This window comes from Oncorhynchus mykiss, chromosome 13 (genome assembly GCF_013265735.2).
Source record: "Oncorhynchus mykiss isolate Arlee chromosome 13, USDA_OmykA_1.1, whole genome shotgun sequence".
NCBI lineage: Eukaryota > Metazoa > Chordata > Actinopteri > Salmoniformes > Salmonidae > Oncorhynchus > Oncorhynchus mykiss.
The window spans coordinates 27,864,651-27,882,752 of record NC_048577.1 but is presented as its reverse complement, the minus strand read 5'-3'; the positions used below and the strand labels follow the sequence as shown (position 1 = coordinate 27,882,752).

Below are 18,102 nucleotides of genomic sequence, written 5' to 3'. Positions count from 1 at the left end.
ATGGTCAGATGAAACCAAAATAGAACTCAACTCGTCGTGTTTGGAGGACAAAGAATGCTGAGTTGCATCCAAAGAACACCATACCTACTGTGAAGCATGGGGGTGGAAACATCATGTTTTGGGGCTGTTTTTCTGCAAAGGGACCAGGACGACTGATCAGTGTAAAGGAAAGAATGAATGGGGCCATGTATCATGAGATTTTGAGTAAAAACCTCCTTCCATCAGCAAGGGCATTGAAGATGAAACGTGGCTGGGTCTTTCAGCATGACAATGATCCCAAACACACTGCCTGGGCAACGAAGGAGTGGCTTCGTAAGAAGCATTTTAAGGTTGTTGAAGGAATTTAATTCCTCTGTTTTAATTCCCAATTAAAATTAAACACTCTGTCAATTCATAAGGATTTGTAAGACCCTTATTTTATAGGAATGGACAGAGTCCCGGTCTTAAAGTCAAGTAACAGCCTTTATTCAAGAGAGTACTGAGTTCATACACATTTTACCACAGGTTATAAACTGAAAATGACGTCAGCGTTTTCTAAATGTTCCGTCTCTTCTTGACACTGGTAGAAAGGCCCTATAGCTCTCAAGCCTTCCCTCCTCGCCTAGAGCCAAGGTCAGTCAGTGTAGATAAGCATTCTAGACAGTCTGGAGATAGTTCATTCATTTGTACCAAGGAACAGACCGTCATTGTACTAAACTCCCGACTACATTCACTACATTATATTCAATACTGGGAGCAAGAGAGAAAATTCATACATGTACAGTAGCATAACAGTATTCTGACTAAAACATCCTGATTGAAATGTATACATAATTAGTCATTATAGATCAAAAAAATTCCCTTAACCTTTCTGATCTCCCCATCCCGGATCCGGGATCGTGAATACAGACTCAAGCTCATTACCATAACGCAACGTTAACTATTCATGAAAATCGCAAATGAAATGAAATAAATATGCTAGCTCTCAAGCTTAGCCTTTTGTTAACAACACTGTCATCTCAGATTTTCAAAATATGCTTCTCAACCATTGCAAAACAAGCATTTGTGTAACAGTATTGATGGCTAACGTAGCATTTAGCATTAGCATTCAGCTGGCAACATTTACACAAAAAAACAGAAAAGCATTCAAATAAAATCATTTACCTTTGAAGAACTTCAGATGTTTTCAATGAGGAGACTCTCAGATAGCAAATGTTCAGTTTTTCCTGAAAGATTATTTGTTTAGGACAAATCGCTCCGTTTTCTGCGTCACGTTTAGCTATGAAAAAACCCCTGTATCCAGGATTGTGTAAATCTATCAGCAAGCTCATTAGCATAACACAACGTTAACTATTTATGAAAATCGCAAATGAAATGAAATAAATATGCCATCTCTCAAGCTTAGCCTTTTGTAAACAACACTGTCATCTCAGATTTTCAAAATATGCTTCTCAACCATAGGAAAACAATCATTTGTGTAAAAGTAGCTAGCTAGCGTTAGCATTTCGCGTTAGCATTTAGCGTTAGCATTAGCGTTAGCATCCAGCACGCAACATTAACAAAAACATAAAAGCCTTCAAATAAAATCATTTACCTTTGAAGAACTTCTGATGTTTTCAATGAGGATACTCTCAGTTAGATAGCAGATGCTCAGTTTTTCCAAAAAGATTCCTTGTGTATTAGAAATAGCTCCGTTTTATACATCACATTTGGCTACCAAAAAAAATCCCCAAATTCAGTCCTCAAAACGCGAACTTTTTTCCAAATTAACTCCATAATATCGACTGAAAACATGGCAAACGTTGTTTAGAATCAATCATCAAGGTGTTTTTCACATATCTCTTCATTGATACATCGTTCTTGGACACATGCTTTCTCCCCTGAATCAAATGGTAAAGTAGAAGCAGCTGGCAATTGCGCACCGAATTCGACGCAGGACACCAGGCGGACACTTGGAAAATGTAGTCTCTTATGGTCAATCTTCCAATGATATGCCTACAAATACGTCACAATGCTGCTAAGACCTTGGGCGAACGACAGAAAGTGTAGGCTCATTCGTTGCGCAATCACAGCCATATAAGGAGAGAATGGAAAACAGAGCTTCAGAAATTCTGCTAATTCCTGGGTGATGCATCATCTTGGTTTTGCCTGTAGAATGAGTTCTGGGGCACTTACAGACAAAATCTTTGCAGATTCTGAAACTTCAGAGTGTTTTCTTTCCAAAACTGTCAAGAATATGCATAGTCGAGCATCTTTTCGTGACAAAATATCGCGCTTAAAACGGGAACGTTTTTTATCCAAAAATGAAATAGCGCCCCTAGAGCTCTAACAGGTTTAACAAAGGTCCTGGAGTGGCTTAGCCAGTCTCCAGATCTCAACCCCATAGAAAATCTTTGGAGGGAGTTGAAAGTCCGTGTTGCCCAGCAACAGCCCCAAAACATCACTGCTCTAGAGGAGATCTGCATGGAGGAGTGGGCCAAAATACCAGCAACAGTGTGTGAAAACCTTGTGAAGACTTACAGAAAACGTTTGACCTCTGTCATTGCCAACAAAGGGTATATAACAAAGTATTGAGAAACTTTTGTTATTGACCAAATACTTATTTTCCACCATAATTTGCAAATAAATTCATTAAAAATCCTACAATGGGATTTTCTGGAAAAAAATGCTAATTACAGGCCTCTGTCATCTTTTTAAGTGGTGGAACTGGCTGACTAAATACTTTTTTGCCCCACTGTGTGTGTGTGTGTGTGTATATATATATATATATATTAAATAAATATTGAAAGATAAATGGCAATGACATACAATGTAATGTAAAATAGAAGAATATATTGGAGAAAGCACCAGCCAATACAGTACTGCCATACAGCCTAATATCACATTTCAAGATCTTCGTACACAAATTGAAAGATTTGAAGATTTGACTTGAAAGATTACACACAACATTTTGCTGCGTGGCAATACTGTGTTTGGATTCTGAAGGGCATTTATACAAAAGAGGTAGTCTAGACACTGTATTAATACCATTATGCAATTGAACAGCTACCATCTAAGATATTAATTTCCCTTCATAAGGGGGGTGGACATGCAACGTCTCCAAAATGGGACAGTATTGTACATGTAATGTTTCCAAAATGGGACAGTATTTTACATGTAATGTTTCCAAAATGGGACAGTATTGTACATGTAATGTTTCCAAAATGGGACAGTATTGTACATGTAATGTTTCCAATATATGGGAAAGAATATAGTTCAGGAAATAATCCAAACCTAGTTCTGCCTAGTTAGGACATAACGTTATCTAGCTAGATAACGGTACTGTACTGTAGCTCATACAACGCCGACGGTCAAACCCGGCTTTCTAATATTTACCTTAATTAACTATAGTAACGTTATGGAAGATATTCACAGAAAACCACCATTGTCTTCGTTATGCATTATTAGTATGTTATATTATTATATATAAATTATTTTGAGACATATTCAGAGCCAAACATCAACCCAACTTAACATTTTTAACTTGTTGTCGCATCCAAACTTGTCACCATCGTTTTCAGTTGTAATTGCGAAGTTCCCGGAAGAAGTCCAGCAACAACGGAGGTTCCTCAATGAACCCACCTTCTAACAAGTTCTTTGAAGAATCTTTTGGGGCTGTTTTACATTGACCAAGAATCCTACGGTTCTTAGGGGATCTGAGAACAACTCCAGTTGATCCCTTCATTTTTAGAGTTGTAGTCGGCTCTATTTACTCTCAGATTCAAAACATGCTGATTAGCATCAACGATCAAGTCAGCTGCTGCTGCTCCAATACAGTATGAGGTGAGACGGTGAACTGACGTTGAACTGGGCAGTCAGCTGCTGCTGCTCCAATACAGTGTGAGATGAGACGTTGAACTGATGTTGAACCGGGCAGTCAGCTGCTGCTGCGCCAATACAGTATGAGGTGAGACGTTGAACTGATGTTGAACCGGGCAGTCAGCTGCTGCTGCTCCAATACAGTATGAGGTGAAACGGTAAAATGACGTTGGACTGGGCAGTCAGTCATTCATTCTGTACTATGAGTCTGGTCGGTCATTGTTGGTATTGAAAAAGCCTATTGCACATTGTGGTGGAAATTCTAACCAATCTGGAGAGACTTTGTCATTTCTTTAAAAAAATCAACCTTTATTTGATAAGAATTGCAATAATGTAGCTGGTCAGCCCTACACTCTGAGGTGGAAGGCCGAGAGCTCAATGACACAAGGAGTTCAGAAGCCTTATATAGTGAAACTATCTTGTTCATATAGAAAACACGTGATCTTGGTATGTGTCCGTGTGTGGAGAACGAGACACAGATTAACTGTGAATTGGTCGTCTCATTCTGTAGCAACAGCTAGTTATTCTAGTTTACCAGTGAGGTGTCAAAACAACAGGAAATCACTCTCCACACAGTTCCTCTGAAGTAGATCAATGGTTCCTTGAATAGGACCAAGCAATCGCCGTTGGCCTGTCTGCCCAGAAGGTGTTTCTAGAGCTCTTCTGGAGATAAATCAGACCCAGTCTGAACTGTGTGATGTAGTAGAGAGTTGTAGTTTCTCATGAGATAAATCAGACCCAGACTGAACTGTGTGATGTAGTAGGGAGTTGTAGTTTCCAACTGGCCAATATTCTACATAGTTTAGCGCATAAAACGTTGTAATTAACTACAATGACCATAATCCACTGCGCGCCAACTTGTCTTGTCTGTGTTTCTTTTACACCTGTGTTAAGTTCTAAATAAAGAGTAAAAACTCAGACGATAAGTAAAGCTCAAACCAAGTTTATTCACCCACTGAGTCACAGCTGCATAAGACCAAGACATATTCACACAAGCGCTGGTATTTAATCCTTTATGCTGAATCTCCACTTTACTGGTATTTAACCCTTTATGCTGAGTCTCCTCCTTACTGGTATTTAACCCTTTATGCTGAGTCTCCTCCTTACTGCTATTTAACCCTTTATGCCGAGTCTCCTCCTTACTGGTATTTAACCCTTTATGCTGAGTCTCCTCCTTACTCGTATTTAACCCTTTATGCTGAGTCTCCTCCTTACTCGTATTTAACCCTTCATGCTGAGTCTCCTCCTCACACCTCTGTTGCTAGGCAGAACTTTAGTCACATCAGTTCTTCCTCACTTCATCTGACCTCAGCCTAAATTCCTCCCACCTCACGGCTGTCCTGTTGACTTGTACCAGACTGTGGCCCTTCTCCGTCATACCTCATGGCTATCCTGTTGACTTGTTCTCCTTCCATAGGATCCCTGACGTCTAACAACACATTCTGACAGAACGTAAACGTTCTAAATTCCCCTCTCTCAAACAGTGACATGAATAAGGATATTTAATATTTTTAAGTTCAGAACCCATCACCTGCTATGTTAAAGAGAGAAGAATGCACAATGGTCAATGCTATCCAGGATCCTTGGGGCATCCCTCCCCTAAACCCTGCCTTAACCCTTTTAAATGTCAACTTCAATGGGTTAGGGACGTCCCAAGGATTTATCTCTACCTAAAAATAAACATTTTCTAAGTGATTGATAGTTGGTATTCAGCAGTCATAAAGCCTTATTTATTTTAATGAACTATTAAAATAGTGATTTTGTCAGACAGCAGCTCTACACTTTATTGACTGACTGATCCATTCATCCTTCCTCAGCCTTCCTCTCCTCTGAAGACCCAGTGAGGGTGGAGCTCAGTCAGAGAGCTGTTGAGGGACTGGTTAGGAAGAACACTTCTACAGCCAGAGAGGTGAGAGGTCACACATGAAAGTGAATTTCCCCTCAGGCACACACATTTGTTCTTTGTTATTACCCGAGCCATCTGTCTGACTTCGTTGTTCACACTGGAGAGAGAAGTGACTATCGTGGATCCTCTGGGGAGCCTCAACAACCTCATGATGCTGACGAGGCAGAGAAGAGTCTCTCCACATCAGAACACCTCAAGAAACACCAGCAGAGATCCACAGGGAAGAAATCTCACTGTTGCTCTGACTGTGGGAAGAGATTCACCTCCTCAGCAGGCATTAAAATTCATCAGAGAATCCACACAGGAGAGAAACCTTATAGCTGTGGTCAATGTGGGAAGAGTTTTACTATCGATATCGATGAGTGATGACAAATGTGTTGCGTTCCTTTGTTCAGCGACCCCTAAATTTAAATGCATCATTTCAAAATGTAGCTGGCTGTCTTCTGCAGGTGTCTTCTAGTGAGGTAAAATATATCTCCCATTTCCATGTGTTTTTTTAGTTGTGTTAGTTTCAACATCACCTACAACCTGATTTCCCCCCTAATTGATATCATTGATTTAATGCTACTTGTCAAAACAACAGCTTTTCTGGTGCTTGTGCAGTTTATAAGGAGCTTGTTTAAATAATTACAAGTAATATGATTATTGTGGCAGATGTTTGTGTACATTTCACGTTTTATGTTTAGGTTTTCAATATATCCCGAACTGTTTCTGCATATTGGTTATTGATTTGGACACGTTAAAACTGTGTTTTGACATTGGGGCTGTTCCACCGATTAAAATGTAATTGAAAATAAGACTATGCCCGACGTCCAATATTTGTTTGGTTGTAGTTGAAAATATGTATTTTCGGGTCATTTTTTAAATGACTTTAAAACAACGTAATTTCAATGTACTGTGTCAGTAGCCGAGCGTTGGACGAGTATCCAAAAGGTTGCTGGATCAAATCCCCGAGCTGACAAGGTAAAAATATGTTGTTCTGCCCCTGAACAGTTCTTAACTGACTTGCCTAGTTAAATAAAGGTTAAATAAAAAGTGGACTAGAGTTCTAGAAGCTAGTGAGTTTTCGGATTCTATAAAGAAAAATGTGAAAAATAATACTAATATATATTATTATTTAGAAACACGTGTTAATTGTTGACAGCCAGTAGACGCCATCTTTATATTTTTGAAGGTGAAGCATTGTAGTTGATCATAATGTGAAATGGAAGTTGTTTTCTGTTGGTGGTGAGCAAACTCGTTCATCAAAAATATAGGATATATTGTCTTAAAGGGGAAGGTTTTACAGGCTTTGGTTTTTCCATTTAGGTTTTGAGGTTGGACTTTAGCACGTATAGCTCATTAGCACGTAAAGCACGTATAGCTCGTTAGCACGTATAGCTCATTAGCACGTATAGCTCATTAGCATGTAGGACGCACTGATTGGTGTCACCTTGTTAATCAGTATGTGTTACACCTGTGGTGGCTTGTCCATCTCGTTAGTGGGAAGGTGTTTCACCTGAGCTGGTCCAGGTTCTATTTAAGAGTGTCTGGCCCAGTGCTCCAGTTGTCTTGATAGATGTGGAGAGTCAACAACTTTTTGGTTTACTTCCTGTCTTTAAGTTTGGTGTGGTTTTTTCTTTTGTTTGCCTCTTCTTGGGCAGATTTAGTGGGTCTCACGGTGGGTGTCTTTTAGGTCCCAGTTGTTGTTACTAGTCAATTTTCAGTGGACACCCTCTTAGTGTCTTTCAGAGCCCCTCCTAAAAACAAGCTTATATTTTTGGGTTGGATATTGCATCCGATTAATATTTTAATCAATGGAATTTCCTTAGGGTGCTCATTAGTTGTCTGTTTGTTGTGTACTAAATATTTGTTTATTTTCATTGTCTTTTGTTTTTTCCTGTGAAGCCATTGTGTTGCATTCATGTCTGAAATGTGCTGTATAAATAAAGCTTGATTTGATTTCAACAACAAAATGTTATTTTTATTTCACCTCTATTTAACCAGGTAGGCCAGTTGAGAACAAGTTCTAATTTACAACTGCGACCTGGCCAAGATAAAGCAAAGCAGTGTGACAAAAACAACAGAGTTACGTGGGATAAACTAATGTACAGTCAATAACACAATAGATAATCTATATACAGTGTGTTCAAATGGAGTAAGGAGGTAAGGCAATAAATAGGCCATAGTGGTGAAATAATTACAATTTAGCAACTAAACACTGGAGTGATAGATGTGCAGAAGATGAATGTGCGTGTAGAGATACTGAGGTGCAAAGGGACAAAAAATAAGGATTCCAGAAATAAAGATCCCATGTAAACATAGCTGACTGACAGATCAATGAGGTCAGATCCCATGTAAACATAGCTTACTGACAGATCAATGAGGTCAGATCCCATGTAAACATAGCTTACTGACAGATCAATGAGATCATATCCCATGTAAACATAGCTTACTGACAGATCAATGACGTCAGATCCCAATACCCATGTAAACATAGCTTACTGACAGATCAATGAGGTCAGATCCCAATACCCATGTAAACATAGCTTATTGACAGATCAATGAGGTTAGATACAAATACCCATGTAAACAAGTGTTCTCGTTATTACCAGAGTGACATTGTTTTTAAATTGTTATTTGGGACAGGTATGGACCTCAGATGTGTCAATATGATTTGTTAGATATTTTTATATGTCTAAGCCAAGACGTGTTATATTTTGTATCTTGCTCCCTGACATGGTGGGTGTGTTGGCATCAGGACACAGGTTATTGGTTTTGATTTTACTTGCATCATATCAGGATGGGTTGGGAGAATGTAGAAGTAGGTTAGAAATTCATACTTATTACAAATCTGCAGTTGTCTGACTATTATATTATTATCTAATGAAAGAAATGTAAAAATGCACTTTTTGTCTGGAAATAAAATAAACAATTATCTACGTTACCCACTCCAGTCAACAGATGGCGATGCGCGTCTTTCAGGCGATGCTATCGCGTGACGTATGATCTTGGAAAGTCTACACATTCTAGTTATCAGACTCACATGGAATTATTGTGCAATTTAAATGTTTAAATATCAAATGTAATTTTAGCTTCTAAATGAGAGAATTGTTTTCAATAAGTAAACTGGGCTCATTCAGTGGCCACGCCCAAGTGAACAGACATTGGTTGAGAACTATGAAACACGCCCTTCTCTCCCCCACTACAAATGTCCGTTGACGGAAGTCAACTTCATGTTCCAGATGAGGTGTCCATATGTTTAAAAGGGCTAATTTCAACCCTGGAGGTGAGGATGAATTTCGACTACACCAGCCAGAATATAGTACGAGCTGAGTTGAGGGAACTTGGTAAGAACGTATCCGTTCTGTGACACTACGACCAGACAGATTCTACAAGGGACGAGGGCGATCTCTGCTGGGCAAACCAGTCTTCCATCTTCGACCCATCATGACAAAGGTACAATAATGTCAATACACTTTTATAATATTCTACAGGAAGGCTGTCCAGATCCGGTGATTTCCCTGCTTTCATAGATCAAATGGCGGCTCTAACCTCCTCTTCTGTTATAGTCCAGTCCAGGTCCTCTACCTGGCTATCTGATCATCTAGGTAATTCTATACCAGACAAAGAAGTGTCCATATCTATGGGGCTGAACAGGAGGATGTACAGTGGGGCAAAAAAAGTATTTAGTCAGCCACCAATTGTGCAAGTTTATTTGTAAAAACGGTTTGTCAAAAAACACTTATTTATTTAAATGTAACCTTTATTTAACTAGGCAAGTCAGTTAACAACAAATTCTTATAGACAATGACTGCCTAACCCGGACGACACTGGGCCAATTGTGTGCCGCCCTATGGGACTCCCAATCACGGCCGGTTGTGATAGCCTGGTTCGAATCCAGGCTGTGTCTGTTGTGACGCCTCGAGCACTGAGATGCAGTTTCTTAGACCGCTGCACCACTCGGGAGCCCCAAAATCATGTTCTTGTGCTGTCACCAACTAAAATAAATCTTGGTCAACCAAGAGTCATCTGTTCTTTCTACCAATCGCCACATGTGTTTTTATAAAATCAACTATATGTACATAACTTGTCTGATGCTTTAAGCACATTGTTTGATTAAATAATTACAGATACACAAATTACTAGAGTGAGCCAGTCATCAATAGATAACCTAACCAGAAGAAGAAAATGATACAAATCTAAAATAAACTTTTATTGCCATTGCCAACTAGGTAAAAATAGCCTACATAAAGCCAACAAATAAAAACATTTCAGGTAGAAAATATCAGGATAAAAAATAAATAAATCACATAAATAAATCACATTGGCTTCACAAACATTCTATCAACTGGTTCGGCCGAAACTCGCGATAGTAAGCTTGCGACATTGTATAAAATAGTCTGGGCCCTCGGTTTTCCAGTGAGTTCGGGACAGACACAATTTTAGGCTATTTTTGCAAAGGATAAGAAGTAATCTTAAATATGGGATCTTGTTGTCAGACAGTTTTTTGTATTCAGATCTCTGAAATGCACTTGAACTACCTAACATTTCGTGTCTCCTTGTTCAACTGTCATCAGCTGATTCAAGAAATCAATTTCTGAATGACTGTCAAATGACAAACATCACAACATAGGTATATTTGTTGTTTGGTGACCTTATGGGTCCTACAGTAGGTCTATGCTATTGTTAGGTAACCTTATGGGTCCTACAGTAGGTCTATGTTATTGTTAGGTGACCTTATGGGTCCTACAGTAGGTCTATGTTATTGTTAGGTGACGTTATGGGTCCTACAGTAGGTCTTAGAATTGCAAGAGAAAGGGCATACTGAAAATTAGCTCCCAGGATGCAATTCCTATGGCTTCACAGGGTGTCAGCAGTCTATGTTCAAGGTTTCAGGCTTGTAACTTCCAAAACGAATAAGAAATATCAGTTTTAGTACAGGGACACAGTCTTGGAAATTCGTGTTTGCACGCTCGACATGAAGACAGGACGCACCTGCTAAAGTCGGTTTCCTATTGAACATACTTCTTTCCGTAAGAAATATTATAGTTTGATTACATTTTAGGGTATCTGAGGAGTAAATAGGAACGTATTTTGACTTATTGAAACTAAGTTTAGGGTTTAGCTTTTTGGATTCCTTTGTCTGCATGTTGAACGAGTCGATTACTCAACAATTGTTTACAGACAGATTATTTCACTTATAATTCAATGTATCACAATTCCAGTGGGTCAGAGGTTTACATAAACTAAGTTGACTGTGCCTTTAAACAGCTTGGAAAATTCCATAAAATGATGTCATGGCTTTAGAATCTTCTGATAGGCTAATTTATATAATTTGAGTCAATTGGAGGTGTACCTGTGGATGTATTTCAAGGCCTACCTTCAGACTCAGTGCCTCTTTGCTTGACATCATAGGAAAATCTAAAGAAATCAACCAAGACCTCAGAAAAATAATTGTAGACCTCCACAAGTCTGGTTCATCTTTAGGAGCAATATCCAAATGCCTGAGGGTACCACGTTCATCTGTACAAACAATAGTTTGCAAGTATAAACACCATGGGACCACACAGCCGTCATACCGCTCAGGAAGGAGATGCGTTCTGTCTCCTAGAGATGAATGCACTTTGGTGTGAAAAGTGCAAATCAATCCCAGAACAACAGTAAAGGACCTTGTGAAGATGCTGGAGAAAACAGGTACAAAAGTATCTATATCCACAGTAAAACGAGTCCTATATCGATATAACCTGAAAGGCTGTTCAGCAAGGAAGAAGCCACTGGTCCAAAACGCCATAAAAAAGCCAGACTACGGTTTGCAACTGCACATGGGGACAAAGATCGTTCTTTGTGGAGAAATGTCCTCTGCTCTGATGAAACAAAAACAGAACTGCTTGGCCATAATGACCAACGTTATGCTTGCAAGCCGAAGATCACCATCCCAACGGTGAAGCACGGGGGTGGCAGCATCATGTTGTGGGGGTGCTTTGCTGAAGGAGGAACTGGTGCACTTCACAAAATAGATGGCACCATGAGGGAGGAAAAGTATGTGGATATATTGAAGCAACATCTCAAGACATCAGTCAGGAAGTTAAAGCTTGGTTGCAAATGGGTCTTCCAAATGGACAATGACCCCAAGCATAATTCCATAAGATGAGACAAAATAGCTTAAGGACAACAAAGTCAAGGTATTGGAGTGGCCATCGCATAGCCCTAACCTCAATCCTATAGAAAATGTGTGGGCAGAACTGAAAAAGCGTGTGCGAGCAAGGAGGCCTACAAACCTGACTCAGTTACGCCAGCTCTGTCAGGAGGAATGGGCCAAAATTCACCCAACTTATTGTGGGAAGCTTGTGGAAGGATACCCAAAATGTTTGACCGAAGTTAAACAGTTTAAAGGCAATGCTACCAAATTCTAATTGAGTGTATGTAAACGTCTGGCTGAAATAAATCATTCTCTCTACTATTATTCTGACATTTATATTGTTAAAATAAAATGGTGACCCTAACTGACCTAAGACAGGGAATTTTTACTAGGATTAAATGACAGGAATTGAGTTTAAACTGAGTTTTAATGTTTTGGGCTAAGGTGTATGTAAACTTCTGACTTCAACTGTATATGTACCTAAATGTTTAATATCCATAATTCTTATGATTATAAATTTGAATTGCACGCCATCCAGTTTCACTGGAAGTTGTCACGCTAGCGGGACGCCTCGGCTTAAGAATGTGAATTTAAATAGACTGAAGAAGTTCATGTGAGTTTCCTTGAGTAGCATCCTGATCTTGCACTGATAGTGTGCTGTAATATTCAGAATACAGTGTGAAAAACAAAAATCTTTGCTCACCATTTTTGCTCCAGGCAGATATGCTACATCCAAACTAGCGGTTTCCTCATTACTACATCTAGCCAGCTAACAACTCACCAGAGAACACACACAGGAAATAATCCTTATAGCTGTGATCAATGTGACGAGATACTCTGATAAAAGATATCTGATTAAACATCAGAAAATACATGCATGAAGGAGTTTTTTCATTATATCAAACATTGTAGAAGGAGTATTTGTTTGCTGATTGTCTCAAGGTTGGGCAGTCAAAAAGTTTTGTGTTTTGCTTTTAGCCAGTGCATCACAGTTTATTTTTACTGCAAGTTTTTCCGTATTGGAGATGAGTTTGGTTTGGGCTCGTTCCAAGGGGACGAGAGTTCTAGAAGCTAGTGAGTTTTAGGAAGACAAGAGTTCTCGAAGCTAGTGGGGATGTGTGTTTCTTGTTTTTAATTGTTGACAGCCAGTAGACACCATGTTTATATTCTAGGTGAAGCATTGTAGTTGATTATAATGTGAAATGGAATTTGTTTCCTGTTGATGGTAAGCATTCTCTTAAGTTGTTAGTCTTTGGTTTTTCCATTTTATGTTTTGAGGTTGGACTTTAGCACGTATAGCTCGTCAGCACAGAGGGTGCACTGATTGGTGTCACTTCGCTAGTCAGTATGTGTTACACCTGTGCTGGCTTGTCCATCTCGTTAGTGGGAAGGTGTTTCACCTGAGCTGGTCCAGGTTATATTTATGAGTGTCTGGCCCAGTGCTCCAGTTGTCTTGATAGATGTGGAGAGTCAACACCTTTAGTTGCTCCACCTTTTTGTTTAAGATATTTTCATTCCAGGTTGAAGCTTCTTTCTGAAGAGAGATTATTTTTTTAAATGAATCAATACAAGCAAACAAGATCGGTTCCGGGGATTGGTATGGCAAATACCTTATGATTTGCCTGGACTGAAAATGAGATGGAGCCGTGGAGTAGAGAGACATTTGGAAGGACTATTTTGATGGGATGCCTCAGCATAGAGGTGAAGGAAGTGCTCTGCCTTCAAGGGAACCCGAATGAGAAGGCTTTCGATGTGACGTTTCACAAAGAAGAAAAACACGACGAAGTAATGAAGATGGCAAAGGAAGCGGAGAAAACGGGACCCCTGTGCCATTATGCGGTGACCAGCCTGGCGAAGAACAACTTCAGGGTGGTCACCGTAACCATGTACAATCCGCATGTGAAAGATGAAGAGGTGAGGGCCTTTCTGGGGTAAATAATTAAATGAATAGTTCTGTTTCTTTTTTTAGTCTAAATGTTAGGGGGTTAAGGGATAATGTTAAAAGGAGGGCGGTTTTTTGTTATTTAGAGGGTGTGGGGTTTGATTTCTGTTTTTTACAGGAGGCTCACCTGAGGGATGGTGGGGATGTGTGTAGATTTAAGAGGGAGTGGGATAAGGGGGAATCTTTTTGGGGCATAGGAGGGGTGCACTCAACAGGAGTAGGGATTTTGTGTGGGCATAGAGAGGTTAAAATAGAGAACACTTTTGTAATAATGCAGGGTAGAGTTTTGGGGATAGATGTTAAGTTTAGAGAAGCTAGATATAGGTTAATTGGGGTGTATGGGCCACAGGTGGCGGCAGACAGGAGGGAGATGGTGGACTGTCTGGCGCCTCTGTGTGTTACAAACAGGCACTTGGTGATAGGAGGAGACTTTAATATAGATTTAGGGTTAGGCGGTGATAGCAGTGCAGGTGCCATCTCTGGGCTAATGGCTTGCCATGGTCTGGTTGATGGTGGCCTGCACACTACTCCGGCAATGGTCGGTCCTACATGGCGCAACTCCAGGGGGGTCTTTGGGTCAGTTGTCTGGGCGGCTGTTGCCTGTTTTCTTCACGGATCACAACGGGGTGTTCCTGCAGGTGGGGTCGCCAGTCTGCCTCTTCGGTAGGGGGTACTGGAAGTTAGATCGGGATATACTGGAGGAGCAGGCTTTCGTTGATGCATTGTTTTGTTTCTTTCGGAGGCTTGACGGCCTCCGGTCCATGTGCGAGGGGGTGTTAGAGTGGTGGGATTTAGTCAAGGGGAGGATAAGGGCTTTTATAATAGGATATTGTAGAAGGAAAAAAAGGGAGGAAAGGAGGGAGGTGGATCGTATCCAAAGGTTAATTGAACTCGAGTACGAGGCAGGCAACCTCGGCGGGTCGATTGACTGGGAGAGATTCGCAGCCCTAAAGGCGCAGCTCAGGGAGCTGCAGGAGCAGAAGGCTCGAGCTTTCCTGGAGCGTGCGCATAGTGGCTTTCTAGAACATAATGAGACTTGTTCCGCTATGTTCTTTAAGTCGGTTAGGGCCAGACAGAGTAGGAAGGTAATGAAGGGAGTTAGGGAAGAAAATGGTAGTATAGTAAGTAAACCAGAGGAAATGGTCAGAGTGACAACTGATCCTTTCCAAGGTTTATTTAAGGAAAGGGAAATAGATGTAGAGCAGGGAAACGTGTTTTTAGAATACTTGTCCCGGCGGTTGCCAGAGGACATTAGAGACGTGATGGAGGCCCAGATCTCACTAGAAGAGGTTGAGAGCGCTCTTAGGAGGATGGGAAAAGGGAAGGTGCCTGGGATGGATGGGCTGCCGGCTGAGTTTTACCTCAAGTTTTGGGGTATACTTGGACCAGTGGTTCTCGAAGTCTTGAAGGCCATCCTTGAGACGGGGGTCCCGGGGGGATCAATGGTTGTTGGTGTGCTGTCACTTCTAGTGAGGCTTGTGTTTCAGTTTATGTGGAGTGGCAGGTGCGAGTGGGTCGCCAGGGCACGCATGATCTGTCCCATCGGGGAGGGAGGTAGGGGGGTACCACATTTCCCCCTCAAGCTGGACGCCATTTTTGTTTCTTTCTTGTTGACGGAGCTTGCTCGTCCGGTTATACACCCGTCCGGTTACCTCCTGCGGGTGTTCTTCTCGTATAAGGCGAGAAGCGTAATGGTGTGGTCTAACGCGGGTCCTCGGGCGGAACAGCTGCCGTGGCATTTTGGCCATGCGGCCAAGTGGCTGCGTGCACACCCCGAGGTTGAAGTTGCCCGAGTAGGTTTAGACCACAGGCACCTGTACGAGGAGGTCAGGCAGGCAGGGAGTCCTGCGCCTGTAGCGGGCATCTCGTCAGTGGTCTGGGAGGGAGTGCAGGCGCGGGGCCTGGACAACAGGCTCAAGGACCTGAATTGGTTGGGCCTCCAGAAGTGCTTGCCGGTACGTGCCATCTTGTACCGGTATAGTTTGGTGCGATCCCCCACCTGTCCAAGATCCTCTTGTGGCAGGGAGGAGACTGTGCGCCATGCCTTCTGGGACTGTGCCTTTGCCGGACTAGTCTGGGCTAGGGCACGGGTAATGCTAGGTGTGGTTAGGAGTGATTTTGTTTTGACATGGGCTAGGCTAGAGAGAGGCGTAGGGAGAGCAAAGGGAACAGATAGGGACAGGTTTCTGCTGTGGCTTCTCATGAGTCTCTTTAAAAAGGGACTGTGGGAAGCCAGGCAGAATTTAGTCAAGACAGGGAGAGATTGGGGGGTGGAAGGGATAGTGAGAAGGGTGGAAGGTGATTTGAGGGGGAAGATGAAGAGGGAGGAGAGGAAGTGGGGGAAGCATGCGGCACGGGAGAGGTGGAAAGGGGGTTTAGGGCTGGGAGTGTTAGAGTGAGTTTGGTAAGGGGATAGATTAGGGAAGGGGAGATAGGGAAAGGGTTAGGTATTGGTTAGGTATGACGGGGAGGGACGATGCTCCCCTGAGGTTTGTTTTTGTTTGATGTTTTTGTAAATAGAATTAATTAAGAATTGAATGAGAATTATGATTTTGTAATAGTATGAATGGTATTGATTGTAATAAATTATTTTAACCACCTTTTTGGTTTGCTTCCCGTTTTTAAGTTTGTTGTGGGTTTTTATTTTGTTTGATGCTTGGGCAGATTTACTGGGTCTCATGGTGGGTGTCTTTTAGGTCCCAGTTGTTGTTACTAGTCAACTTTCAGTGGACACCCCCATAGTGTCTTATAACTATTGTGTCTGTGTGTTCTACTGAGGATGGGCCTCTGGGAGAAAACACTGTCAGGAGATTTACAATGTATTTTGGCTGATAAAACTTAGAGACCACATTCCAGAGCTTGAATTAATGTTTCTGTTCTATATGGTACCAGGGAGAGATGACCCCAGGGCCAGACCCTGGTCTCTACACAAAGACTACTCTTTTTACAGCAGATACTGTCTGCTGAGAATTATAAGTATCTTTCATACAAATCTTAACCTTGTGACCTGTTCTATACATCTGTTAGTCATCATGTAGGTTGAAAGGAGAGTATCTTGGCAATAAAATACTTTTGTACTTGTCCCTCCTTTGATGGGAGGCAGTCTGTTCTGTGTTCCATGTAGGACTAAAGATAAACACCACCAGTGTTACATCTTCCTTAGGATATAACGCAACAACATGTGGAACAAGTCAAGTGGGAACCTTTATACATTCAGGATGTAACACAACAACATGTGGGACAAGTCAAGGGGGAACCATTATACATTCAGGATGTAACACAACATGTGGGACAAGTCAAGGGGTGTGAATACTTTCTGAAGTCTCTGTATATATAAAACTCCCCCCACACAGCAGTCTAATAGCATCAGTAAAATCTGTTGAAATAAACCCACAGATAAATGTAAAATCTAATAGCATCAGTAAAATCTGTTGAAATAACATTGTACAATTAAACAATACAGCAGAAATAGTTACACACTATAGAGATCCATTCATGGATGTACAGGTCTGTTGGATAAATGTTCAAAAATGTCCGCTGCTGATTTTTTTCCCAGGTACCTATAGCGGACACCCTGGCCCTGTGAATCCTGGCCATGGACAAAGTCAGAACTCAGCCTCTCTATTCTCTCGTGTGATTTCAGGTCCTCTGACTGGGAAAATGTCTTTTCACAATGAGAGCAGTGGTATGTCTTCTCCTCCTGTGTATTAGTATGTTGGAAAGGCTTTTCTCCTGTGTGTTTTCTCTCATGCTTTTTCAGGACCCATAACCACCTAAAACTCTTTCCACAGTGGGAACAGTGATAAGGCTTCTCTCCCGTGTGTGTTCTCTCATGCATCATGCATTTTCAGGCTCCCTAACCACTTAAAACTCTTTCCACAGTGGTAGCAGTGGTGTTGGTTAGGCGTCTCCATGTCTGTTTCCTCTGAGGAACTCTTCCCGCTGTCAGAGTCTGGTCTCTCTCCTGCCAAAAGACAAACATATTATTTAGTTAAACAGAGAGACCTGAATGACACCTGCATTAAATATTTTTATTTTATCTTTTTATTTCACCTTTATTTAACCAGGTAGGCTAGTTGAGAACAAGTTCTCATTTGCAACTGCGACCTGGCCAAGATAAAGCATAGCAGTGTGAACAGACAACACAGAGTTACACATGGAGTAAACAATAAACAAGTCAATAACACAGTAGAAAGAAAAAAAGAGTCTATATACATTGTGTGCAAAAGGCATGAGGAGGTAGACGAATAATTACAATTTTGCAGATTAACACTGGAGTGATAAATGATCAGATGG

At 41.2% G+C, this 18,102-nt stretch overlaps 1 long non-coding RNA gene across 1 annotated transcript; it reads right to left on the bottom strand.

Moving 5' to 3' along the window:
- Positions 1 to 16,992: 16,992 nt before the first annotated feature.
- LOC118938246 lies at positions 16,993 to 17,913 on the bottom strand. Its single transcript, XR_005035509.1, has 2 exons — positions 17,860 to 17,913; positions 16,993 to 17,770 (listed from the first exon to the last, which is right to left on the bottom strand). It is a non-coding gene; the product is annotated as an uncharacterized LOC118938246 (long non-coding RNA).
- Between the last annotated feature and the right edge of the window lie 189 nt (positions 17,914 to 18,102).